The sequence below is a fragment of the Camelus dromedarius genome, chromosome 14, assembly GCF_036321535.1.
Source record: "Camelus dromedarius isolate mCamDro1 chromosome 14, mCamDro1.pat, whole genome shotgun sequence".
NCBI classification, from domain to species: domain Eukaryota; kingdom Metazoa; phylum Chordata; class Mammalia; order Artiodactyla; family Camelidae; genus Camelus; species Camelus dromedarius.
Window position 1 is genome coordinate 36,885,528 of NC_087449.1, and position 25,292 is coordinate 36,910,819.

Genomic DNA, 25,292 nt, shown 5'->3' on the forward strand with positions numbered 1-25,292 from the left:
CCAGGATCAGAATCAAAGTCTGTGTCACTCTGAGATCCAGGGGCATTAGTGACAGTAACCCCAGGGCCACCACTGAGGGGGTACATTTCTCCCTCATCCCGGGCTCTGTGAAGTCAGAGGCCACATCCCCTCTTTCCTGCATGCAGCCTCTGCGCTCAGCCTCGGTCAGCACAGGGTGGGAGCTGGGGGAGGGTGGCGTTTCTTGCCGCCTCCGACTGATATTGATGGACCAAGTGACTATTGTAAATGCTACAGTGTTGTGTAATCAGTAGGAAAATGTGACTCTGTCCCCAGAGATGTCAATGGCATTTTGGAGAAAATCCCATCCTTGATTTTTCTGGACCTGTTCAGTTGAAATGTCTGGGTGACAGGGACAGGCTGGGGGCTCTGATACAAGCGCCTGAACAGGTCTCTTGCTGCTCCAGCTCCTGCCCTGGAGAGCAGGGGCTGGAAGAGTGTGTAAGGCAGTGTACAGGCAGAGATGTATGTGGGGGTCATGGTGTGAGTGGATGTGGGTGCAGGAGAGCACAGGGGCCAGAGCTCTTAAGTCACACTGTGGACTCGAATCTCAACTCTGTTCTTACTCAGTCTCTCTGTCCTCATTTCCTCTACTGTAAAATCGGGATGGGAATAGAAGCCAGCTCATTAGTCTGTCATGGGGTTAGGTGAGAAGATGCAGGAAAGCAGGGAGCACCCAGCACAGAGTCTGGCCGATGCTGATGCACAGTAAATATTTTTGGCATGAATGAATGAATGAATAAACAAATGAATGTGTACGGAGGAAGGAGCAGGGCACAGCAGAAAAAGGAGAGCACTTGGAGTCAGGAGACCCAACTTGGAGCCTTGCATATCATTTACTAGCTGAGCAACCTTGGCCAAGTCGCTTAACCTCTCTGAGCCTCAGTTAATAATAGCAATAATCCCTGCCTCTCCGGTTGTTGTGAGATTAAACAAGAGTGCAGGGTGGAACTGCTCTGTCAACGGCAGGGCACTGTGCAAACGTTAGTTCTAATTATTCTCGACAATTATGACTGCTCTGCAGGAGGCCTTCGTGTGAGCGAGAGCAGGGAGAGGGCTGTGGTGAGGGTGGGCCTGTGACCAGGCTGTGTGTGCCTGTGTATCGTGTGTGGATGTGTTTGGAGACCCGGGGCCATTAGAAAAACCATCAGCCCTCTAAGTTGTTCTTTCTTTTGCTAAACTCAACCTGCCAGTCTGACATCGGAAGCAGGAATTAGTGGGAAGTCTGGGGGGACGGGATTAGTGGCTGAACTTTCTATTCCTGGAGACCCTCTTTTCTCAGGAGGTCAAAGCAATTTCCATATATTATCCTGCTGGCAGCTTGGGAAGGTCAGGGAAACGACAAACACGTGATGCTCATTCCTCAGATGGAGAAACCAAGGCAGGAAGGCCTGCCGCTGAAGCCAGTCCTGCCCAGCCCCTGTTGCAAGCAGCATCGGATGGACCCTGCAGCCACCCGGGCCTGCCCCATCCAGATCAGCTGGCAATGGCTCATTTATTTGGATGCTTATTACAGTCCCCCTGCCCCCTGTTCCCAGCCCTGGGCTGTGTGCGTTTCAGGGGAAGATTTAGAGCAGGACCTCAAGTCCCTGCCATACTACACATAATCATGGGAGGGTCTTACTCTGTCTCAGTCTCCACCTTTCAGCCTCTGGCCAGCTGTTGCCCTGACTCCCCTTTACTAGTCCTTCAAGTTCACTCCACCTCTTCCAGGAAACCTGCCTGTCTGCCCCATCTGGCAGACGGAGAAGATATTCTTCTTTGAGCCATTGGAGTGATAGGACTGGGGGAAGGGGCATAGAGGCCCAGCCACATTGCTCCTCTGATGTTGAAGGCAAAACCAGGAAGTGCTCTCAAACTGATCAGAATGAGTAACCCGTGTGCTGTGAACATGGAGCTGGTGAGCCTTGGAGCCTCACAGGAAGTTCTCTGACTCTCAGAATTGATCCCCAGACCAGTAGCATCAGCATCACCTCGGAACTTGTTAGAAATGCCAACTCTAACACCAGACCTGCACCAGAAAGCCCAGAGGGAAAGGCAACAATCTGTCTTAGCAAGTCCTCCAGGTGGTTCTGATGCTTCAGAAGATTGAGAGCCACTGGGCTCAACCTGCACCGCCTCCCTGCACCTGCACTCAGGCACCATGTCCCCCCAGCTAGGTCTCAGGAAGCCCACCTTGCCCACACTGGTTCTGATTCACCCTGAGGAGGCCTCTTGCCCCAGAGCCCCAGCCCTGCAGAGAGGAAGGGGTTCCAGCTCCACAGTCCTTTCTGTTCTTATCGCCCTGCCTCAAATATGTCCCTACCTTTCTACTATGTCACTACTGGGTGCCCTTGAGACTCCATCCCCCTGCAAGTCTCTGGGATATTACCTCTATAGAGCAAGGACCCTACCTGCCACCTCCTCCTTTGCTCATTTCCTCACCAAGACCCAGCCCTCACTCCCCCGGCCTCCTGCCCCTCTGTGCCTCTGGGGCAAGGCCTAAATCCTTCCTTGTGTGGCTCCAGGAAAGTGGCTTCTGCCTCAGGGCTTGTGTATCCCCACTTGTAAAGAGGAGGAGGCCTCCGAGAACCTCCCTAAGGCCCTGGACAAGGTCACTGGATGCAAGGCTGTGGGCAATAGGCAACCAGCCCTACCCCTCAAGTCCCAGCAGCGGCTAGACCCCTGAGATGCCAGGATCACAGCCTGCTCCTGAAGGAGCACAGTCCTCTCCCCACCAGTGGAGGTAGTCATGGCAACTGCCATCTTCCCTGATGAAAGCATTTGCCGGCAAGTGCCAGTTGCTGTACTACGCACTCTGTCCGCCCTGCCCAGTCTCATTAATCCACCCCTGCCCCAACAATCCTGAAGGGCACTACCATCCCAGCTGACAGATTCAGAACTGAGGTCTGGAGAGTTTCTGTGGTTTGCCTGAGATCTTGCAGCCAGTACAAGACTGAAATTCCAACCTTGGTCTGTCGAACTCCAAAGCCCTCTTCCTTAACCTCCTAGAGTACAAGAACGGCCACTACTGGGGCGACGGGCAGTGCGGAGCTGGAAAGCAGACGCAGTGTGCGTGCTGGCTCCACTACTGGCCAGTAAGCGGCTGTGAGCAGTGTGCCGGCTGCCCCATCTGTATACTGGGAATAATCATTCCTGCCTTGCGCACCTCACTGGACTCAGGACTCAAGAACCTAAGTGGAGGCTCATGGAAAACTGTGGTGATATCCAAACTCTGGGACCAAGTGCGCTTTACAGTTTACGAAGTATACAGTATACAAAGCGCATCCCTGTGTCACCTCATGTCACCCTTTCTGCTGCTAATCAACCAACCATCTTCGGCACTATCTATCGCAAACTGAGGCAGAGGATTCCGATGCAAGACGACTGGGGTGAGACCGGGCCAGGAGCAGGTGCGCCTCCGGCCACGAACGCAAGGGGGCGCCAAGGGCTCACAGCGAGCGCCGGCGGCAGTACCCATAGATCGCGACAGTTCTTGCCTGCACTTCCGCCGGCTAGCAGCTCTTAGGCTTCGCAGAGCACCGGGAGGTTCCTGGGTTTCAGGGGCGTCCGGGTTGGGTGGAGGAGAGCTGCTCACAGTCTCAGCTTGAAATACGAAGTCCGGAAAACAAGCAGCCTCTCCCCGCTGTGTGACCTCAAATGAGACGTTCGACCTCTCTGAGCTTCATGTATAAATATAGAAATATAACTCCCTCCCCTTCCACCACGCCAACCCAGGCTGCCAAAGTCTCCTGAAACCACAAAATGAGATCCCTGATTCAGACAGAAATGCAAACTGTACAGCCCCATTCACACGTGAGGAATTCGAGCCGCTCTCCTTCCGCTCCGACTCTGCATCTGAAGTCCCTCAGAGGAAGCATGCAGGGTCCCCATATTCCCATTTTACAGACGCACAAACGGAGGCTCAGAGAGGTCGCTTTTTCGGGGGTCTTGTGGCTCATCCAGGTAGAAGCGGACTGGCCTCACGACGCCAGCATCAGACTGTCCCTCCCTGGTCCAGCGGCCTCAGTTCCAGGCAGGCAGTCCCTGGGAACATCGACCTCGGGCAGACGGAGTACGAGTTTTCTGCAGACCCAGGATGCTCAGAAGGAGGCCAAGAACATCGAAGCCGAAGGGGCTCAAATGCTCGGTCCGACAACCCCTGGCCTTGTGCTGAGCTGACCTCACTTCTGGTTCTAGCTTCTAAACGAACAGCACTGCCATCGCTTCTTGGGCTTTCTGGGTCGCGCGCGCGCGGGCCTGTGTGATGGGGGCGGAACCCTGGAGACCAAGGGCTCACCCCGACTCTGGATGTTGGGGGCTCTTCGCCTGCAGCCCTCCCCACCCCGCCCCGCCTCGGCCGGCCTGAGCTGCGCCCCAAAGCCCCCCTGCTGGGCAGGATTGCGGGGGGGCGTGGGGGGAGGGTCAGGCCAGGGGAGGGGAGGTTCCCCGTCCTTTCACCCATGCCCTCGGCTGAGGCTGTTTGCACACATGTAATTAGCTCTAATTATCCCGGGCTTTTCAGTTCGCGGGCTCCGGGCCTGAGAGTGGCGCCGGGATAAATGCTGCCGGGGAACCCTCTCCGCCCGGGCCACCAGCTCTATCCGAGTCCCCAGGACCTTTCGTCGCGTACCTGTATGTCTACACCATCACCCCGCGTATATACCACCGCCACGTGCTGGCATGCGAGCGTCTTTGTGTGGCTACACTCGCGAGTTTGAGGACGCCGCTGGGGAAGATTCGCGAGAACCTGGCGCAGATGGTGAAGAGGGGGTCTCGGGACGGGACGGGTAGGGAGAGAACGAAATGATTCTCAGCTGTGAAGGAAGGAAGCGCCAGGCCAGTTCTCTCCTGTCCCCGCCAGTCCTGCATAAACATGAGCCCCGCGGGGCAGCGGCCCAGGCCGAAAATCCCAGGATTTCTGCTGTAATCAACAAGCCCTGGTGTCGTCGACCGAGCTCTGCTCCCTCGCCTGCCCCTGAGCCGTTGATACCCTCGGTCACCGTCTGTTTGAACCAGACACCAGCGCTCCTCTCCGTCCACAGGTGGCAGAGCCAAGGCTCAGAGAGGTTGGGGCACTCGCTCTAGGCAGCGCAGCAGGCCGGGGGCGCCACTCTCCAGAGCCCCAACGCGGGATTCGGGTTCGGCTGGAAAACGGAAGGGTTGCGAGGACCAGGGAGGGAATGCTTCCGATTCTCGAGTCCTCTTGTATCTGTCTTTTGTCCGATCCCTAGTCTTCAGCGACCCTGGTCCTGCGCACTCAGTCCGTTGTGCGCCGCGTCCTTCCAGCCCTCTCCTTGCGGCCAGTTCAGCCTAATCTACGCGGAAGGGAACCAGACAGCCGAGGAGAGCCAGCTCAGCCCCAGGGACCTTAGTTGGGGTTGGGATCTGCCCGGGTACCCCCAACCCCGCAGCAGGATTTCTAAGCATTGTCGCTCTGCTCCTAGGGCTGCGTGTACCTCCCTTCCCCTTTCCTGGATTCTCTGTGTGTCCCCCTGTCCCATCTCCCGTGTCCAGTCTTTCTTTCTTGCTCTCTGACCTTGTTTACTGGTTTCCCGATGTTTCCCAGTGTCTTTGTCTCTGTCTCTACCTCTCATCGGATCCCTGTCCGTGAAGCATCACCCACCCTGCCCCCTGGAAGGAACACACACCGGCAGAATCCGCCTTTTCAATAAAAAACGACAACTGGGAAACAGAGTGAATTAAAAAGCATTAACTTAAAAACAATCCATGTGTCTGCAAATGCGTTCCAAATGGCAGCCCTTGGGCAGGGGTGGGAGGGGGTGGGAGGGAGTCGTGGGGGGGCATGTCAGCCACATGTTCTGGAGCCCCAAAGTGCAACGAGCTAAGCATCTAGCGGTGGACCCTTCCCACTAGCCACCTGGGACAGCAGGGTCTGGGGAGGGAACTTTGTCTATGCCCTCACCCTGGCGGACCTCCACCTGATTCCCTGAACCCTCCCCCTGGTTCTGGCCTCCGCTGGTCCCTCCTACTCCCCCAGTGCCTCTAAACCTTCCCCCAGTCCTCACTTTGCACCAGCCCTCCCCACCCGCACACACAGATTCCACCCTCTTTCCCCAGCCACCCGCCCCCCTCCTCAGTCTTCAAACCTGTATTCCTTCCAAACCCAGGGCCTGCCCTGTCCCACCCCCATTCTGCCCTCCTGCCCCTAGACCACCCAGCAGCCCTAGCTCTGGGAGAAGTGGTTAGAACAAAGCTTTCCTTGGCCTGAAGAAACTCTCCAGGGAGCTGCAGGCAGAAAGGGCGCTCCCAGTCCTAGTACCTGCAGCCACTCTCCCCTGACGGATGCTGATCAAAAGTTGCGTCTCTGAAGGTCTCTCTCAGTGCAGCAGCAGCCAGCTGCTGTCCTTTGAAGCCCCTCATCGGGAGGGAAAACTCCCTTCCCCACAAAGGTCATCCTGCCATCCTTACCACTCCCAGCAAACCTCTTCTGCCCCTTTCCCTGGGAAGTGGGAGGATTGGAGGACCTCAGTCAGGGCATAATTAGAGAAGAGGGGACTGGGCTGGGTCCCCACATTCTACTGCCTCTGCCGTGTCTTCCCAACTAGGAAGGATATCCTGAGACCATAAACCAGATGGGGAGATCTGGATTCTTAGCCTTGCTCCGCTAATGATAATGACATGATTAGAATAACAATGATATTAACAATAACCAGAATAATAAAGCAGCGAACACTTATTGAGATTCTACTGTGTGTGCTCCCTACATTAGCTCACAGAAATCACTAATAGTGACATCAGCGTGAGCAACAGCTTGCCCTAACTGGGCCCCAGTTCCCCTACCTGTAGCAGGAAGGGGTGGGACCTTTCAGGTTTGACAGTGAGTCTGAAATATCTGTGGTTGAGTCAAAATCTGGACAAATTGCATCTGTTGTCACCATTCCTGTCTGTTTAATGAAGATATAAGGAAGCCAACCAGAAAAAATTTGAGTCCTAATTATTCTATGTTCTTGAAACAACAAAATGAAAAAGCAACCATTTTTGGTGATGGTGCGACGTTTGGCTCTAATACATCGACTTCTTTCAGAAGTCCTAACAGTTCTCACCCAAATTGTTCTTCCTCTTAATAGTCAGCAATGTGCCATTTAATTTTATTTTTAATGATAAAACTGCCCTGTGTTCATTGTACAAGGGAAATTTTCAAAATTCACTGCGCTACCTCTGTACCCAATGGCCTATCAGATTCTGGGGGAGCTCAATGTGAGTATTTTTACAAAACTCCCTGGTGATTCTGATAGGAGAATTCCAATTTGCTTAGGATTTCTGAATCTGATATCAGATATCAGATAACTCATCTGATATATCATTCATATATAATCCCATATCTGATTCTCCTATCTGATTCTGATTTGAGATTCTGATTGAGAATCCCTGAGGTTGGGTTCTGAGAAATTTTGTTTCTATGGATTTGTTTAAGCAGCTTCTCTGTCTCCATGTGTGTGTGCTCGCTCGTACACACCTGTTCCAGAGAGCCTGTGAAGGTGTGTGTACTGGGTGTCTGGAAGTGCAGGTAGGTGTTTCTTGGAGTGTGTGTGCATGTAGGTCTCAGGGTGTCTCTGGGTATCTGGATGTGCTGGGAGAGGGCCTGTACCTCCCTCTGCATACGTGTGTCTCCCAGGGTGGGTGCCTGTGCCTCTGGGTGAATTTGTGTGGCTGTGCCTTTGCAACATGTTTACATAAGTGAGAAGATATTTGTGCCCGTGTGTGGACATGTCCTGTGCCCACATTGGTAAGCCTGCCATTTCCTGAGGCCTCCGACAAGGCAGAAGGTTCTATGGAGTAAAATCTCCATTCAGGCCCCAGTTGAGCAGTTTCCAGGCTCCAGAACTCACAGTCAGAGCTCCTCTCCTGTTTGGGAAAGAGGATGACAATTTTGAGCATAAGCACAGATCTCTGTGCGGAGCATTCTAATTCTGCAAATCAAGTAGAGAGCCCGGGCAGCCACCAGCTAATTAGCCACCCTGGGGGAAAAATCGCCTGCGTTGGAGTGGATAATGTGTTTGTCTGTTTCCGTGGGATCCTTGACCAACTGAATACCCCCCACCTTCCTCCTGCCCTCTCCCATGGGCCCGTCTCCCTGTGCCCCCAGCTCAGAAAGACGGTGCCACGCATTTGGCTCTAATACATTGGCTTTTTCAAACAGACCAATTGCTAAGCAAATGTCATTTGGGCTGAAGCTTGGAAGACTCTAGATGAGATGAATGATTCATTTGAATAGATGAAGATGCATCCCATGCAGGATGAAGATGAGATGAGAAAATTTCCCCATAATATCAAAGGTGGGCTCCATTCACCCCCCACCACCACCAGGTACAATGATCTCAGGGGCTGGGGCCCCTCCACAGCAGAGAACAAACCCTCCAGTACCTGCATCCGAAGATCTCAGATTTGACAGATTCCTGGTCCCAGAGAACTTCTGAGCCCTCTGCTCATTTCCCTTCAGCAGCTACTAGGGGCTGGTGGGAGCAGGAGTCCTGCCAGGCTGGGCTGAGGGGCAGCCGGAGACAGTGCTGTGGTCCAAGCCATGCCCTTCCCAGGCTTGTACACACACACACATGTACACATGCTGCCCACGGGTCACTCCCACCGGCAGCCTGAGCCCATGACTTCCACTTGTGCGAGACTCTCGTGTACATACAAGTCTATGCACAGAGGCAAACACAAAAGTATACAAGCCCCATTCTATCCTAATTCTGTGCCTTAACTTACAGTGCATAAGAAGACATTAAGAAAACATACAGGCTCATAAGCATACACGGATGTGAACTTTACAGCTATCACATACAGATACTGTTATGGACTGAATACTTGGGTTCCCCCAAAGTCCTTGTGTTGAAGCCCTAACCCTCAATGTGATGTATTAGGAGGTATGGCCTGGGGGAGATAATTAGGTTAGATGAAGTCATGAAGGTGGGGTCCCCATGATGGGATTAGTGTTCTTATGAGAAGAGGGAGAGGGACCAGAGCTGCTCTCTCCACCATGTGAGGACACAGTGAGAAGGTGGCCAAGTCCAAGCCAGGAAGAGAGCCCTCACCAGGAACCAGATCTGCCAGCACCTTGATCTTGGACTTCTTAGCCTTCAGAGCTATGAGGAAATAAATGTCTGTTGTTGAAACCTCTCAGTCTGTGGAATTTTGTTATTGCAGCCCAAGCAGACAAATACGGGAATGAACCAGGAATTACACGTGCACACATTCGCAGGTATTGATTCATGTACCAGCAAAAATTACTGACACCCCTCTAGGGAAAGTAATGTGTGTGCCTCTCCTCTGTTACTGCTGGCATCACTTCCTGACCTCACACTGCACTGAGTGTCTCACAGACTGAGTCACCTCACTTTATTATCAAGATAGTCCCCTGGGGTAAGATATTTATTAGCTCCATTTTATTAGAAAGATTCAACCTTGAATACGGTGTTCAGGGTTGGTTGCATAACAGCCAACTGGTAGAGCTGGGATTTGATTTGAGCCCAGGTCTCCTGACTCCAGTGTGCACGCTCTGTAGGGAATATGCAATCTAGCCCTTGGAGCTGGGGGAGGCAAGCTTCGCCTGAAGGGAACAATCCTGCTACCCTCGTGAGGCCAAAGTCTCCATCCCCAGGTCCACCTGATTTGTTCAGGCTAGCACCTTATAACTCCACCACTATAATGGGGTGTAGTTGTCCCCCAGAGCAGGGCTTCCTAGACCCTGTCTGCTGCAGAGCCACAAGCATCCCTGAAACTGTTAAAGAATTTGTTGTGACTTTTGTTCAAAATAATGACCATGATCAGAGTAACAACTCAAACTGGTGCTAAGAAGGCCCAGCTTAGCTGACAGGCTCAGCTCCAGTGCTGACCATTTCTAACCATACAAGATTATTTTATTCTCCATACAGGATCACTTCTCAGATGAATACAGCTCCATGTTTTCAATCAATAATGGGATCATTTAATGGTGCATTTGGACTCGATCTCTAACTGTAGCCCCCACATTCACACCCAGATATCTCATTCACAGTTTAATAGGGCCCAGGGTGTGTGTTCTGGTGGCTCAGGCCCCACTTCTCCTGGGCTCCCACGTCCAGTCCTCCTGAAGCACCCTCGTACTTGCCCAGAGCTGTCCCGAGGACATTCTGGAGTTTTCATCAACCCTGGGCTGCAGGCGGGACTGGAGCAGCCGCACAGACATGTCACATTCCTTCAGCCCTGGACCAGCATCCTGGCTGGCTCCCCCGGAATTAAAATGAAGGTCCTCCTGACAGGCGAGCATAAATATTTTCTTTCCCAGCCTGGTTCAGATGGGGATAGTTGTTGTTAATAAAGTGGCGGCTGGCTATCTGGGAGTGTCTGAGCGTGGCCTTCCCCGGCAGGGAGCGCACCATCCATCTCAGTCCACACCCCCGTCAGATGGCAAGACATCTCTGGCCTTGCTTCTTTTTGGTATGGGCTTCAGATGGCAGAAAGTAGGCAGGGAGGGTTCAGATCACACCAGTTTCATTGGCAAGCGTGCCCGTCAGAAGCTTGGCCACCAGGCACCCCACATCAGGTGGTGAGCGCCACCTGTGGGAGCAGGCTGTGTCTTCCCACCTTGAAAGCGGCTCAGACCAGAAAGGACAACACAACGTAATGGGAAATCATGCTTTTCTTTGAGTCATGTGGCCTGGACTTGGAGCTGCACAGCCCGGAAAGGTTTTGAAATAACATTTCAGGCTGGAGGATTCCCTGCCCCCACCTGGAAATAGGTGTTAGGATGAAAAACAGGGCACCTCTTCTCACCACTCGTCACCAGCCAGTGAGTGCTGTTTGAAATGAAAACAAAAAATTCTTCCTAAAAAGAAAATGTGTTTTCCAAAGTACTGTGAATTCTCTTCTTGACTTCCAAGCCCACAAAAGGCTATGTGAAGACCCAGTTCACAGCTTGGAGCTTTGGAGGCTGTTCTGGAAAGGAGGCAGGAGCTATTGTTGGGGTGACCTGCCTCCCTGTTGTTGGGGTTGCTCTGTGCAAAACGTGCATTCAGTCAACAAACATTTGATGAGTATTAGGCCTCTGTTGGATAAGAAGACACAAAGCTTTCAGGTCCCTGGACCTGGGTTCAAATCTCTGCTGTATTAGATTGCCTTAGAAAAGTTATTTAACCTTTCTGCATTTGGGTTTCCCCATACATAAAATAGGGACAATAATACAGATTTCAAAGGATTGTTATAAGGATTCCACTGAATCCTGCATGTGAAAGTGCCCACCGCAGCACTTGGCTAATCAGGCTTGCTAACAGTTGAATGTCTCTGAAGGAATTCACAGAGGTTTCCTGTGCCTGCAGAATGGGGCAGAGTGCCTTGGTTTTGCAGTCAATACCTCCTGGGATCTGATCCAACCAATTCGCTCACCCAGTGGTCAGGATTCTGCTTCTGACATCAGCGTGCCAGCAAGCCAGATCTGCCCAGGGTCCCTCCGTTCATGACACGCTGCTGCCATCCCCATGTGCTTGTCCCCACACACCCACCACACCCTGAAATAGTCCCCTCCCTCCTCGTTACACTTCTCAACTGAATGCCTGCATCTTCGGGGATGAGAGTAACCGCCACTCACTGGGAGCTGTGTGTATGCACTTCTTGTGTATCACTTTACAGGGTCAGGAAACCAGAATTAAGGGGAGAAAAGAGGAGGATAGTACAGAGTTTCCAGAAGGGGAATGATGTGGTCATACTTGTCAACAGAGAAAAGATCACTCTGGGCCAGAAAGGCAGCTAGCACTAGGAGGAGGCCGAGCATCAGGGAGGAGGCTGTTGCAGTGACCAGGCAAGAATAGACAGTGGCGGTGGCTTTGGGGTAGAGAGGAGAAGCTGGATTGGAGATTTTGCTTCATTTATCCGTTATCAGTACCTACATATGCAGTGGGCATCCATGCATCCATGACATATTTAGGGGGCAGGTTGGGATACAGCAGTGAACAAAGCAATACAAAATCCCTGCCCTGGTGGAGGTGACATCCTAGTGGGAAAAACAGACAATCAACAAAATAAATAAGGAAAGTGTAAAGTGTGTTAGGCCAAGATAAGTGCTACAAGGAAAAACTGAAGCATGGAAGGGGGTATGGAAGGAAGGGGTCAGTGATGACACTGGAGGTGCAGCACCATGGAAGGCCTTAGGGTAACTTCTGAGCAAAACCCTGAAGGAAGTGAGAGGGCCAGCCCTGCAGACACCTGGGGCACACCCCAGGCAGAGGGAACCGGGGGTACGAAAGCACAGGGCAGGCCTGTTCTAGATTCAAGGAGGAAGCCAGCGGGGCTGGAGGGGGCCTCAGGGGGAGAGGATTAGGAACAGAGGCCAGAGGTGAAAAAGGGGCTGAATCAAAAGAGGCCTTGTTGGTTCCAGCAAAGACTCCTTCGGACACCTTGAAGTCAGGGGCCCCGGTAGTGTGACTTGGGCAGGCCCCTTCCCCATCCTGAGCCCGATTTCACACTGTGTGGTGTTGAATGTGATTGTGAAAGCTTTGAGGTTCATTCCACATGCTGAGCAAAATTTCGGAGCCTGCAGATCCTGAAATTCTACATGTTAACATCTTCCAACCTTTCTAAGTCCAACTTTCAGTTCTGGAGGACCTAAAACAGTGGCCGTGGTGCTGACCTCAGGATGCAGATGGCCTGGCTCACCGGCCTGGGAGCCTCTCCCACCCAGCCTGCCACCCATGCCCCAGGGAAGCAGGAGAGGGGCTGGCTTCGGGCCACCTGGCTTCCAGGCGTTGGGTCCAGAAACGCTGGTGCACGTGGCGTGGATGCTTCCCTCGTAGCTGCCTACTCTTTACCCCACGTCCTCACTCCGTCATTTATTCTCCCTGGTATTCGCTTACGTATTCATTCCCTCCCTCACTCTGTTTGCTGATTCCTGTCTTCACTCACCCCTCACTCGTTCAGTTATTTACTCACTAATTTTCCTCTCTCGTGGCATTTATCACAAGAGAAACTAAATAAGGATTGGGTTGTGCAACTCTCTATGTGAGCCTGGCTTCTCGGCTGAAATGGAAGGGCGTGAGGACAGAAGCCTGTCTTATTCACAACTGTAACACCAGCATCCAGCCCCATGCCTGGCCTGTAGCATGTGCTCTATAAATAGATTCCTGTATCCATTCGTCCGCTGCACACTCATTCATTCCTTCAGGTATTTGTCCAACTTCTGCATGTGTCACACTCTGGTCCTGGTACATTTTAGAAGAGGAAAAGGCAAGAAGAAAATAGACACATTATCAGAGGCCCTGTCGTCTGTCCATCCCATTCGTCCCTTCACTTCTTCACTCTTCCGTAAACTCTAAGTGTCTCTTAGTTAGTATCATACCACATCCTGTGCTGGACATTGCTTTATTCAAGATGATCAAGGAAAGGCTGAGACTGCACAGGAGCTGGGCCTCAAAGAATGGGTACAATTCCAGAAATAGCAGGGAAGAAATGTAGTCAGGGAGAGGGAACAACATGAACAGAGGGTTAAGGACCATCACAGCCAGGTGGGTTCTGATTCTGCAAATAGCCCCTCCTGGGAGGTTGCTAGGGGCTGCCTGCTATAAACACAGCTTGGGGAAAATCAAGGAGGATTTTAATTGCTGGGCACCACTGTTTGCTGTGCTCTGAGAGAGACTGACTTGGGCCTCTCATTTCCAGTTGTGCATAGGCCAGTGGGGCAAGAAGGGGCTGAAGGTTTCAGGCTGGGTGCTCCTGGAGCAATATGACTTCCTCTTCCATCTGAGAGGAGGAAAAAGCCTTCAAAGACAGCTAAGATTCCCGCAATGGCACACACAAATCCAAACGGCTCTTACAAAGCATTGTGATGGCTTTAATGCAAATAAATCAAAAGTTTGTGGGTTGTATTTCCCTCCCCAAAACACATGAGCTAGTGGAAATCAGAGGGAGTGTTTATGGGTAGGAACCTGGGTGTTCAGGACCCACCAGAGTCCTTGATCCTCTCAGGCAGAGACTGGGGGTTTCTGTGGGACTGCAGGGAGACAGGGCCCAAGCCTGGGCACCCAGCCCTCTTGAATTCACATGTAGGCCTCTCTTAGCACCAAATGATGCCCTGAGGAGGTGCCAACTGTGCGGGGACACAGTTCCCGCCAACGGGCTTGGATCTCAACAAAGACAAAGGTGCTCAGCCATCTGACTCTGCAGGCAGGTCCCCAGGTCTTCTGGGCCCTGGAGGGCCCCAGCAGAGCTCCTGGCCTCCTCTTGGCCTCTTGACTTGGGGGCAGAATTTTCTCCTGAGCCCCAGTCTCTGAAGGACACCAGCTCCAGGAAGGAGAGTAACCATCAAATAATGACAAAACCAATGTGATAGTTTCAGTACTTATCCTATCACACATAAACACATTCCACTAACTAAGCACCTTCATAATCAGTGTCCCATTTGATCCTCATAAGAAACCGAGGGGATGGGGGTGGTGAGAGTGGTTTATCATTCCCATTTTACAGGTGAGGAGTCTGAAGTCCAGGACTTTTCCCAAAGTACCCCCTCTGCTAAGGTCCTCTGAAGGGATCATTGCTTCCAACCTCTAAGCCAGTAAAAACATGGTGTCCTTGGTCAGTGAAGATGGGGTCCTGGGTGGAAAGAGCAGGAAGTGGTTCCTGTAGTTGAGATGGGCCATCAAAAGCTAAAATCTTTCTTCCCACCTCCGTGTGACAATGGGTTGGAAGGGAAGGCAACAATCTGTGGGAGGAACCCAGTGTTGTCACCACCACACCTGCCCTGGCACTGACCTTGTAAGGCCCTCCCTATATTTGCAGCCTCTTTATCTGTAGTGACAGAGTGTGAGAGAGAAGGCCTCTCAGGCCCCTTTCAGGGTCTGGACTGTTGTTGTGATCAGATCCAAACTCAGGGTGTGAAGGTGGTGGGTGGGAGCAGGAAGTCCCAGGGCTCCAGGGATGGGGCAGGCCCCGCGGTGGGGCAGGGGGCACTAAAGCCACCCTTGACTGGCCCACCCTCACTCCCCACCCCCAACTTCCTCCTCTCCAGCCTGGAGATCTCCCCTCTTCTACATCTTGTTGACTTTCGAATTTACAAGGTGTGCTGATTGTCAAGGCCCGGAGACAATTACACACCTAGACCCACCTTAGGAAAGCATCCTCCTTACCCCGGTCCCCACCAGCAGCCTGGAGGTGGGGTGGGGGCACAACACGTGATCTCTCAGGTGCTGTGAAAAATATGAAGAGGTAAATCATTGAAAAAGAGGACAGAAGGGAGAAATTAAAGGTAAGTTTCATTCTGGAACTCAGAGGGGGAGGATTCAGGTTCGACTTGACTTGATTGATGGTCCTTTTCTGAAACTCTGCCTTCTTGACACCACATCGGACTCCAACCATCAGGGCTTGGGCTGGGCAAAGAGCTTTATGGTATTTGCTTGGTTTATGGTTCCTCGGAAGAGGATATGAGGGCCCAAGTGGTTCTCCAGAGATAGGACCCCTTGAGGAAAAGCCAAGATTTATGGTTTCTGGAAACCCTCAAGTTTACTGGACTGGGCAGAGCCGGCTTTCCTCAGCCCTTGGGTTTAAGAGAGGGAGGGCCTGCAGGAAACCCCAGAGTGAGGTGGGAACCACTCCCTCAAAATGCTTTCTCTTCCATCACCTCCTCTGGTGCTCAGGAATGCTGATGATCCTGCGATCTCCTCCGTCATTGGTGACGTGGGGGCAACTGAGGTTGGGAGAACTGGTGGGCCCACCGGCTAGTACAGAATCAGTGTCAGAGAAGGAACTCAAACTCAGCTCCCAGCTCCCCCTGAGCTGTTGCCACTGGAGTGATCTTCGAGGCTGAGTCAGGAATACCTGAGTTACAAAAACAGTATTGCTGGGACTCTGGCCTGAGTCACCTCTGTGTCACCCCGTGAAGATCGGGGACACTAGCCACCCACCAGTGCTCAGGGAGGTGGCCGAGGCATCCCCTACACCAGCATATGACCACAGCAAGGGTGCTTGACCTGCCAGAGAACGCCCACCCCTACCACGCCTGCGGACACCGGCCCTGGCCAAGTGGCTCTGGACACAAACGTTTCGTTGACAGCCCTACTTCACAGGCACAAGAGGCTGGTTCCTGACACGGCCTTACTGTCTTCTGTGGCCCCTGTAAGCAGGGTAAATTTTATTCCTGGGCTTAATTAGGGGACTTTCCATAAATATTCATGCAGCGAAATGAGCCCTGGCTCACAAGTGCAGCTGCTTCCCGCTTGGGGGAAGTCAACATTGTTTTCCAGCCCGGGAGTAATGAGGCTCTGCTGCTGGAAAGAGGAGCCTTTTCAACAGCCTCTCTAGGACAGAAAGAGAGCCCCGCTTGGGGGCACCCACAGCCGGGGAGCCGCCTTCTGCCTCTCCGAATCGAGGCAGACCTGGGCTCCCCCGAGTCTCAGCTGTCAGGGAGCCCCACCAGGGTGCTCAGCGGAGCGGGAGACCCCTGCCTGAGCTGCGGCTCAAGAACAGCGGTCAGAAAAATATAGCCCCAGACCCAGTGCTGCCTGCCACCTGTTCTTCTGTGAATAAAGTTTTATTAGAACACAGCCACACCCATTCACTTAGCTACTGTCCACGACCGCAGAGCTGAGGAGTTGTGACAGAGACCTTATGGCCTGCAAAGCCCCAGACATTTACTGTCTAGCCCTCAACAGAAGAAGTTTGCCCACTCCTGCTCGAGAAACTTCTCATCACAGACATCCGTTATTATTAATAAAAGTCCCATAACACTGAACTCTCTTGGATCTTAGGAACATGGAGTGGTTTCAGAATCATGTAGCCTTAGAATCTTACGTGCACAGACTCTGGAACTGGTGTCCAGTCTCAGCTCCACCACTTCCTCAGCTGTGTGACTAAGGGCAGGTTACTTAAGTTTCTCTGCCTCAATTTCCTTCTCTATAAATCAGGGGTAATAACAGTTCCCTTCTCCTGGGGTGGGTGTGAAGATTAAGTGAGTGAATATTTGTAAAGCCCCTAGAAAAGCATTTGGCACCAGGTAAGCGTTATGTAGGTATTCTGTTAAATACATGGACACAGTCTTCTATGATTTCAGAATCCTCGAAGTATAGGATCCTCACCCCCTATAGACTTCCGCCTGCCAGATCTTAGACTCTCAGCTGCAACAGGGAAAGCCTGCACGTTTCTGACACTCCACTAAATGCTTTACATGCATAATCTCATTTAATCTCCAAAACAACTCTTTGAAGTAGGAATTACTGCCAATTTACCTAGGAGGAAATTAGGAATTTACAAAGGTTAGGAGACTAACCAAAGGTCACATAGGGTGAACTGCGAAGCTGGAACGTGAGTCCAGGTGTGCCTGACTCCAAAGCCTGTCTCCCAGATATTCCCACCTCTCACCCAGTGCCACGGTCCCTCTTCTGTACCCATCACAGGCTCCTCCAGGCACTGCTGGACACTCGCTGTGACAGGGCACTCACTACCTCTGAAGACAGCTGGTTCTGTTGTTGGAGTACTCACACTGGGATCTGTTCTTGTATTCACCCACCTCTTGCTTCTAGTTCTGTCTCCTCCTAGCTCTCAAAACCCCAGGTGGGAGAAGGGCACTTCTGGAGGCACCTCCCAACTTCCTGGGAGCCAGCAGTAGTCTGGCTTGCAAGCATTTGCAGGCAACTAGGCCAGGATGCAAAGACTAAGCTCCATAACTTTGGATGGAGCCATCCTCCAGGAAGCCCTCCTTGGTGCCGACCGGCAGGGGCCTCCCTTTCTCCTCAAGGCGCCCAACACTCCTGCCTGAACCACCACTGGATAAGACCAGTGCCCTAGTATGAGACTTGTTATGATAACCCCGGGGCTCTCTGACCCTTGTATTCTTTCTACTCACTTTCCCAGTGTTTTGAGATCTCTCTCCTACAGTTCTGTGGCATTACAATGCTCATCAGATGCTTGGGGCATCATCCTCACAGCATTCTCAACCTGGGTGTCAGTACCATCCCCACCTGTAAGATGATGCACCTGAGACTCAGAGGGAGGCTGAACAGGAAAAAAGAAGAGAGGAAGAAGCTATTGCTGGAGGACCTTCCATGTGCCAGGCCAGTATTGTGCTAACCCTTTGCCTCATTTAACGCTGACTATGGACACAGACATCCCACTTTACAGAAGACGAAACTGGGGCTCCAAAAGGAAGCCAGACTTGCTCTATGTTATATAGATTGTAAATGAAGGAGGAAGATGTTGATAAAGCGCCTACTATGTGCTAAGCACTTTCACATTCGTGCCTTATTTCATCATTAGACACACACAGAATAAAACTCTCTGGGAGGTATTTTTCTTCTTGTTTTTCAGATGTGTAAACCAAGGCTCAGAGAGCCAGGGTGGCTTGTCCCGGGGAAGTCAGGCTGAAAGCAGGCCTGCTGGCGGTGGACAGAGTGCTCTCACCCAACCCGCCAGTCCTCGCGAGGCCCAGCACGCATCCTTTTGGGGAGTGGAAAAGGAAACACTGGGCCCTTTTACAGGGTTTCCGTGTGCATGATGGGGAGCCCCTGAGGATGGCCGACTGGCCACGGATGGGAGGAACGGTTTATTTTTCCTGCGGGCCGCTCTGGAGCCTTTCAAAGGTGTGAAGTTCCACGGCCTGCAGAGGCCAACTCCGCTGGCCGTCCAGAGCCGGCCCTCCCTGGGCCCCAGCCCCGCAGGCCGGGCCTCTTCATGTGCCAGGGCGGGAACTCCCTCCGGCCCACCTGGCCTCTCACTTGCTGAAAGGCTGCAGAGTGACAGGCCAGAAACTTGACTCCGATGTTTATTCACTAAATACAGAGACAGCCCTCTGGGCTCTCCTCCGCCATCCAGACCCTCTGCTATATCAGGGGAAGAGGGGTTTCCAGCCCACACCCAGGCTCGGCATACCTGGCACTCTCACCTCCAGAGACCGGCCACAAGGAGGAGCTTCCAGGCTGGCCCTGCAGCAAGATAGAGTCTGGTTAGACACAAGGAAGAACTTTCTGCAGCTGAGGGACATTCAGCTCAAAGAAAGATGGGGAATGTCCTGAAGTACTGTGCTCTCTGGGTAAGGACTCTGGGCTCTTCTGTGTGACTGTCCTTTCCTCACCCCCTTGATGAGAGGCACAAATGCCAGATCCCAAGCCCCCACCCCACCACTTCTAACAACAATATAATTCTGAGATTCACAGCCTGAGACAAGGGTCAAGAGACTCAGCTCTATCCCAGCCCCACCATCTACTGACCGTGGGAACATGGGCAAAGTTACTGTGCTGTGCTAGACCTTGGTCTCTCCATCTTTAAAATGGGCATAATTATCAAAGGGTAGTTACAAAGTAATGGATACGAAATACACTGTCTAGTAGGTTCTCTCTGTAAAGTGCTCTTGCTTCTCCCACTCATGCTTCTTTTGACCCTTTCTCTCTTTCTTTACTTTTCCCAAGAAGGAAGGTTAGTCTGTCCCCCTCTCTCCCTAATCAATTAATTAAGGAAGATTGTTTATAGATTGAAAGGTTTTGTTTCATTTGAATTCATTTTTTGTTTCTGTTGAATGCAGTTAATACAAGTGGGCTCCAGAAGGTAGTGGGGCCACAGGGAAATGCCCAGGGAGCTCTGAGTCCCCTCAGGCAGCCCTTAGAAGAATCTGGAATATTTTGTGTGTGGGGAAATGTCTGCCTGGGTCTCCGTGAGGGTTGGATGAGAAGAAATCCATGGTCGCAGTGTTGCTGGGCTGGACCAAAGGACCATTTCTCAATGTTTCCAACTCCAGACGTGCCAAGTCATTGACTGTTTGAACAAGGCAGAGCAATTATGTCCATGAGCTGATCGGCTGTTTCCCCGGGTAATAGTCAAGGAAGTTGCACGGTTACTTTTGAAAAACTGAGCTGATACTGTTGTTTTTCTGTCACCTTTGTTCCCCCCACCATTTTTATAACTGTTCCAGTTGTTTGTCTAAACTGACCCATTGCTGGTGGAGCCGACTGGCTGTTTGTCTGCAGTGACCAGCCGTGGGACTGAGGTGGTTGGTTGGGGGCTGTCCTGATGGGATATTGTAGCTGAAGGACGGGTCTGGGGCCTGCAGTCAAACCAGCCAATACCAACCTCACCCCTTAACCTCTCCATCCCACCAACACTGGCCTTTCCAAAGAAGTCCAGTCTCCAATGTACCAGCCACAAACCCCATGCCAGTCCAGGATGAGAGGACACACAATAGTGTCACATGTTGAAAATTGGGCTTCATATCAAGAAAGAAGAAAGCTCGATTAGGGAGCTGGCAAACCAGCCAGCTGCCTGCCCCCTCAGCCTCACCAGGCAGCCCAGCCTGCCTGGCTGTCCTTGTGGCCTGAGCCTCCAGTCCTGCTCCTCGTGTGCATCAGGGGATCAGTGAGCCCCCCACACAGCCCCTCATTCGCCTCTTTAACTCACTTCCTTTCATTGCTGACAGGTCCAGGGACTTTCAATGCGGCCACAACAAGAGCGTCCTCACCCCCTCTGCCCCATTCACACTGCCCACCCCCTCCTCGGCCTTTCAGCCTCCCAGTGAAAGGGACTTGTCCACAAATTGGGGATTTGCCATTGTCCCCTTTGTAAAGGCTCTCCATTTCCCTGGGCCCCACCCCTCTCATCACTGGGACCAGCGGGGGTGGCCCCAGAGGGGCCGCAGATGTAGCAGAACACAATATACCCAACACTCTCGCTTAGAAGCAGGGCTGGGGCCTCAGAGACTCGGACTTCACTTTGGAGCAGGAAGACAATCCTGATCTCCGCCTGCCTGAATCCCTCCCCATTTCATAGACAGGGAAACCGCGAGCCACACAGTGGGACCTCTTGACACCCAGCTTGCTGCCCCATTAGCTCATTTCCACTCGGGACTTCGTTCGGCACTGAGAGGCCTCGGCGCTCGTCATCCGTGCTAACCGAGTGTGCCGCACCACTGCAAATGTGTACAACAGCTGCCGTCAGTAGTTGAGGAAGTTCGGGGTCGTAGTTTTGTTGTTTAGCATCTGATATCAAAAGCTAGAGCCATGAAAACAGCAATTCTTGGATGAACAGCCTCAAAAAATAAATAGAAACACTGGCCTGACTAATTTGAAATTCAACTCACAAAAAGGAAATAAAGCCAAATGGTTCTTTTCCTGTTTCCAATATTTTTGCTCCCACGTTTAGATTATTTAATCCGACTTCCTATCTCTAGGTGGGCTTATTGGGGCCCAGAGAGGAGATCTGTTTGCCTAAAGGCACACAGCATCACAGTTGTGGGGAGGGGGGCTGGGCTAGTGTTTCTGGAGTGTTCCTGGAGACTCTCAGTCTTGTATTTCGGTTTTAGAAAAATTTCAGCTACATTGAAATGGTATTCCTAGGACCAGTTGGGCACTTCGTTTGGTTTGGGGACTGTGCAATTTCTAAACTAAATTGATTATTAAAATTTGAAAGTGACAAAAGCGGTTGTTTACAAAATTTTAGCTATAGGGAAAGTTGCAAGATCTCAGCATCGCTAACACGAGCTGCTCCTCTCCAAAGAGTCTTGGAGCGCTTCTGACGAACCAGGGACTGGGAGATTCTGCGCATGAGCTGAGCCAGAGAAAAGGTCTTTCGAGAAAGACAGCCTCAAACTTCAGCAGCCACTGAACAGACTCTTGTCTTTATGGGGCTTGAATAAAAAGCAGGAGGTTCTGTATTTAACTTGTTTATCTCTGGCTAGTCTTTTACAGAGTTTTGGGATGAGTTCTCTAGGAAGTGAACGTTTTCTAAGTACCAAGGTGACTCTGAAGCTGGCTGCTCTGCCTTTGGTTTATTCCTAAATGTTGTAATAAAATCCTGAGTGTTACCATTCACCCCTTGCAGTACGTGTACTGTCCCTCTCCGGAGATTTACGCAGGGTGATGAGGCTCCGCATCTCTCCAAACCCCGATGAGGACATGATAACATCATCAACTCATCGCTGAACCATCTTCATCCAGGCAGCTTCCATCACCCCCCGAAGACTGATAACCATCAGAGGCCGTTAATTCCCAGCAAATTATCTAACCCACATGTTGTCCAATTTGTGTAAACCCCAGCCCATGAGGATCATAAAATAAATAAGCATGAAGTGGTTTATAGTTTCCAATCTTCTCTCACCTAGATAGGCCAGGCTGCTCAGTCTCATTTAGACTGCATGGTCTAGACATAAGCCCAAGAGAGTGTGTGTGTGTGTGTGTGTGTGTGTGTGACTTGGGTGAAGATTCAGGCTGGGCCAGGTGTACAGCCAAATGACCTCCAGAAGGCATGGGCAACATAGGTTCGAATCCAGACCTGTTTACTGCCGTCTCTGGGACAGGGGCCTTAGACATGCAAGTCTGCCTCCCTGCCGCCCCCTTCCACACCCCAAAGGGGCCAAAGCTTCATTTCACTAACATGTTAATCATTGAAATGGTCTTGTCCTGCAAGGCACAGGCATGGTGAATTAAGACGCTGGATGACTTGCAGAGAAAAAATCAAGCTGACCCTCAAAAAACAGAGGGTAGCAGGGATTTGTAATGAGGAGAGGCAGAGCAGAGAGGGGAGGCAGGAAAGGAGATGGGCAGCTCTGGGAGCTGCAGGGAACAATAAAATTAGACTGCATGGTCTAGACATAAGCCCAGGAGAGAGAGAGAGAGAGAGTGTATGTGTGTGTGTGTGTGTGACCTGGGTGAAGATTCAAGCTGGGCTGGGTGTAGAGCCAAATGACCTCTAAATCCCTTTTTTGCCTCTGAAATTCATCAAGGCTATGTCTGAAAGCCTATAATCCCAAAATTCTGTAATTCATAGATCCTATACTTCTCTAACAAAACAGACACTCTCTGATTCTCATGTTCTGTGATTCTATGAACCTATAATCCAATGAGTCTGAAATTATTAACAGCTAAGACTGTAAAAGTCTATGGTTCTCTAATTTTACCATTCCATGTTGCCAATATTCTGTGATTCTAAGATTTTATCATTCAATGTTTCCTTAATTTAATATTCTAACATTCCACCATTCTTGCATTCTGTGATTCCAAGAGACCATGCTTCCAGAGTTCTATAAATTTATTCTTCTGTATTTCTAATGCTCTATAATTTTTATATTATGGAATTCTGACTCCAAAATACTAAAATTCCATAATTCTAATATTTTATGCTGCTAAGAATCTAAATCATTTCTGTGATTGTATACATTTATTTTTTCAAGAATTCTAACAATCTGTATTCTGAACGTATTCTAACATTCTGGGTTTCTAAGATCCTACAAGGCAAAGATATTTTTATTCCAAGTTGTATATTTTAAAGAGTCTATAATTCCACAATTCTTAGTTCCATGATTTTAATATTGTGTACTCTCATAATTCCAACATTTCTTCTATTTTATGATTTCCTTATTACAAACAGAAATCTGCTTCATCTACAAAGTACGTGAATTAAGTTGGAACTAAATCAAGTGACCAGCACAGCTGTCCTCTGAATCAGGCTGTAGCAGGTCCCAGGGTAGCAGGTCTCTCCTCCTCAGTGAAGGAGACCAGAAAACAGCCGGTTTGCGCAGCTTGGGCTCAGGAGCTGCTGCAAGACAAAGGCGTGTGGAGGTGGGGCCGGGCCCAGGGTCAGGAGTGGCCCCCACACCTCCAGGAGGCCCCTTCTCAATGGCCAGGTTTCCAAACATCTGCCAGCATTTGGGCTCCAACTGCTGTCCTTTAAAAGTATCCCTCTCCTTTCTTGTTCTCGATCAGGGGCTCCCATGACAATCATTTCAAGCAGCTAATGAGTTTCAGATGGCCTTCAGGAGCCCGGGATGGATGGAAGCCGGGGGATCGGGGTTCTTAGGCGACTTTCATGGGCAGGGGAAGGAGAGGGGTGGGGGCGGGGGTCAGAAAGAAAAATCTTTTGTAGCTTAAGTGTTACTGGGACTGCCCAGCCCTCTGGAAGGGACCCCGCAGTCACTCTGCTGGTTCCTCTCTGCTCACCCATGACTGCTCTCTGAGTGTACAAACTGGCATCTCCTCTAACTCCTCACTCACTGCTTTGAACTGAGGTGAAATAAAGACCCAGAAGCGTTACGTGAAAGCATCAAGGCCTTCTTGAGACCAAGACGTCATTACTCACCTGCTAATAGAAGTGACTTTGCAAAAGACAGAAGTAATCCTTGGCAGAGACTACATCTTCTGTGACTCTGTCACTACCCAGATGTCACCTCCGGGTAGAGCTCGAATGTGTGTCACACTGCCTGGCCCAGAGTGGGCTCGGCGGAGGGTCCTGGGAGATGCTGCCCCTGGAGCCACTGGCCCCATGCAAGCCTGCCGCTTCCTCCTGTGGGCTGCTGGCCCCCTTGGGAGCACCCCTGTCCCCCGTGGCTGGCCTTGGACCCTCACACGGGCTGACTGTGACCCTAAAGAGCTTTTCCCTGCAACACCAGGGGCCACAGAAAACCACAGACACGGGAGGGGGCGTCCCTGCTTTCATTTCCATGGCACTGGGAGACCCGGGAGGCAGCCTGAGCCCAGAGCCTGGCCGGGATTACACAGTGGGTTCTGCCGTGTTCTCCCTACCGGCGACCGGGAACTTCTGCTGCTTTCAAGGTCTAATTCAGGGATCCACTTAAGCGAGCAGAACACTGAGAAAGGCACACCAGGGCGTTTCAGAGGAACTCACACACTCCCCAGCCCACTGGGGCCCTTCCCGCCCAGGAATGTCGGGGACATTTCTGCAACAGGATGTGTACAGTTTCAGGTTTGGAGTAGGGGGGGTCCCTCCTGGCAAGGGAGACCAAACTTTATAATTAAGTAACTTGCCGTTTCCTTTAAGATATCAACAACAACCACGTTCTCCCCAATGCCTAAACAGGACAAATCCCGGGCTAAGCAGTTCCTGGTGGTCCGCTCTCACACATGTGCAGAGGGAAGAAAAAGCCCCGCCTGGAAGCTGGCCTCCCTGCTTCCCAGCAGCACTGCTGCTGCCTCCCTAGCTTGCCCACCCCCCTCCCCCGTAGCAATTAGGGGTAATCTTTTGTTGCCTGGAAAGTGTAAAAATCGCCGGCTTTTCTTTTTGCATGCATAATATCCATTTCCCCTCCAAGTGCGTTATTTGGTTTGGGAATTACATCTATTTACAAGAGTAGATGTTGCACAAAGGTTGTGTTTATGTGGAAAATTATATCGGTGACACGGGCTGATTGGCATGTGGAGGCTGGGAGAGCAGGCCGAAGAGGCCTTCTCATCAGCTTGGAATAACAAAATGATTGTATTTTCAGCAAAGCTAATTGATCACATACCTCGCTGGGCTATCTGTTTACTCAAAGGCCATCCAGGCCCTGGGAAGGTGGAGAGGAGGGAGCCCTGGGGCGGTGGTCACTGCCAGACCAAGAC

The 25,292-nt window shown here is 51.4% G+C and overlaps 1 long non-coding RNA gene across 1 annotated transcript in view; it reads right to left on the reverse strand.

Annotated features, from left to right (window-relative positions):
• LOC116156712 (uncharacterized) overlaps positions 1 to 25,292 on the reverse strand; it is a 169,759-nt gene that overhangs the window by 26,011 nt on the left and 118,456 nt on the right. Inside the window, exon 2 of the long non-coding RNA XR_010383733.1 lies at positions 18,844 to 18,896. This is a non-coding gene — a long non-coding RNA (uncharacterized LOC116156712). The remainder of the gene's footprint in view (positions 1 to 18,843; positions 18,897 to 25,292) is intronic.